Genomic DNA, 2,561 nt, shown 5'->3' with positions numbered 1-2,561 from the left:
TCTTCTTCCTGATACTTTCCTCCACTGGGGACCAGGCCTTCCCAAGGAACTCGCACCTCTTTCCACTTCACCTGACAATGGAAGAGGCTACCCAGTGCCAATTTGAGACCTTCTGCCTGACTCTCTCTGTTTTCATTGTCAGAAGTCCACACAGTTCATCTGTAGCATCTTTAATGCATTGCCAGTGATCTGCTCTCTGCCCTGACTCAGTTTCCCTTTCTTAGACGCTGATGGCTCATTAGCTTTAAAAAAGGGAGATTAGAAATCTCGTTCTTAGCTCACAGCTGCACCATCTAAGCCTAAACATGAAGAAAAAGATGAATCAGAAATCTACTAAAAAAGTGTAAATATGAAACAAAATATGACTCAAAAGCTATCTATTCCACGGCTTTATCATGTTAAAATTTTACCTTTTTGGTACCTTCTAAGTTGTGGCATCATTTTAAGAGACATCATTCAGAGTCTAAAGAAAGAGGAATTGAATATTTTAAATGTAAATGTGATGAGTTCATTAAAAGCCAAAAATTGATTGTTATAGCTTTTCAACCCAGAGAGGCAAAGCCATTGAAGTACCCTGCAGGGTAGGTGACTGTGCAGGGTACTTCATCACAGGAAGTGCCTCTGGCACCCAGAGAAAGACATGTAAGCCTTACAGCTGACACTGCTGAATGCTGGCTGGCTGGTGAGTCCGCAGAAGAAATTACAGCAGCGCCACTTTGTAATGATACAGTAGCTTGTCAGATCAAAGATTTAGCTGCAAACGGGAAGGCTGAGTTAATATCTTCTCTGCAGAATCGTACTTCTGTCTCACAAATGGACAAATCAATAGATGTGGCTGGACTCGCTGTTTTGCTTGTGTTCATCTAGTATCACACCAACTAGACAAAGATCTTTTATGTGAATGCTTGGAAGGAAACACAAGGGGTGCTGAACCATTCAAAATACTGAATAACTTGATTCACTCTCGTGGTTGATCCTGGAGCAGCTGTGTTGAGGTTTGCACTGATGGTGCAGCAGCAGTGGTGGGTGCTGCTAATGTCTCGGCACGAGTCAAAGCCATGCCACCAAAACGCACCAGAGGTCATTGTATTTTTCATTGCTATGCTTGCGGTCAAATAATGGCCAGATTCACTTAAGGACATCCTTGAGGAAACAGTAAAAATGACCACCTTTTATGAAGTCTTTACTCTTGACTGCACATCTTTTTAATATCCTGCGTGACAAAATTGTTACCAAGCCAAACTTGGGTCCACTTGAGCAGCAAAGCCAATCTACTGACAACCCGGTTGTGGTGAAGGAAAGTGCAGTGTTTATTGCAGGGTACCACGCAAGGAGAACAGGCAGCTCATGCTTAAAAAACCCCAATTCTGATAGCTTTCGGGGAAGGGTTTTTAAAGACAGTGTGAGGGAAGGGGTCACAGGGTGTGTGGTCAGCTCACGCACAGTTCTCTGATTGGTCGATGGTGATGTAATAGGATGAAGTTTTGGGAATCTCAGTCATCAACCTTCTGGTTCCAACTCGTCTGGGGTCTACACTGCTGGTGGTCAGCATGCAGTTAACTTCTTCCACCTGGTGGGGGTTTTAGTATCTGCAAAAGAACTTAAGGATATGGCTTGGGAAATTATCTATAGCCCTTGATGAAGAACTAAAGGTCCTTGACTTTGTTTTATGGCTAACCCATTATTATTTTTGACTTGCTTGACTGCTTTCCTTTCTTTCTGCATTTTCTCAGTTCTCTGATTAAATTTGCTCTTTGGAACGCAGGGAAGGCCTAGCAGGCTAGAGCTTTTTTACAAATAAGAGGTGAGGGATGTGGGGTGGGGTGGGGGGGGGTGTCCCTGGGAAGGCCCTGCAGGATCCTGCTTGGTTTCGAAATGGAAAATATGCACAAGGCACATCAGCTGCAAATCGAAGTCCATCGGTTGTCTTGAGGAAAAGCACTTGTGTAACTGAGTTGCAAACTCAACTATGGATTTTTCGTGAAATACCATGTTTATGTTTGGCAGATACATTATTGAAAATGAGACTGTCACTTCAAGAAAAATAACTGCAGTATTTGTTGCCAATGATAATATTTAAGCTTTCCAAAGGAAATAAGAGTTCTGGAAAACTTATATCAACCTCCATGAGCTTGTCCACTTCCCAGTTGAGATATAATTCACATATCATAAAATTCACCCTTTTAAAGTACATAATTCAATGGTTTTTATATATTCAAAAATTTGTGAAACTATCACCATTATCTAGTTTTGTCACCCCCAAAAGATACCACGTGCCAATTCCTCTCTCCTCCTAGCCTCTGGCAACCACTAATACACTTTCTGTCTATGGATTTGCATATTCTGGACATTTCATATAAATGGAACCACACAATTATCATATGATTTAAAAAAATATTGTTTGAGATATGAAAACATTTGGAAGATCTACAAAACTCAGTAGATTAGTATTTTCCAAATTACTAAAGCATTATGTTACAAACTCCTAAATGGGCAAAAGAGTCATTCACAGTGCAAAACAGGCTTTTAATGTAACGTTTTACATTATAACTTTTACAAAA

Source organism: Aethalodelphis obliquidens, unplaced genomic scaffold, assembly GCF_003676395.1.
Source record: "Aethalodelphis obliquidens isolate GAN/ISIS:26980383/991018 unplaced genomic scaffold, ASM367639v1 scaffold2, whole genome shotgun sequence".
In the NCBI taxonomy this organism is placed as follows: domain Eukaryota; kingdom Metazoa; phylum Chordata; class Mammalia; order Artiodactyla; family Delphinidae; genus Aethalodelphis; species Aethalodelphis obliquidens.
The sequence above is the reverse complement of the archived record's forward strand: the minus strand, read 5'-3'. Positions refer to the sequence as shown.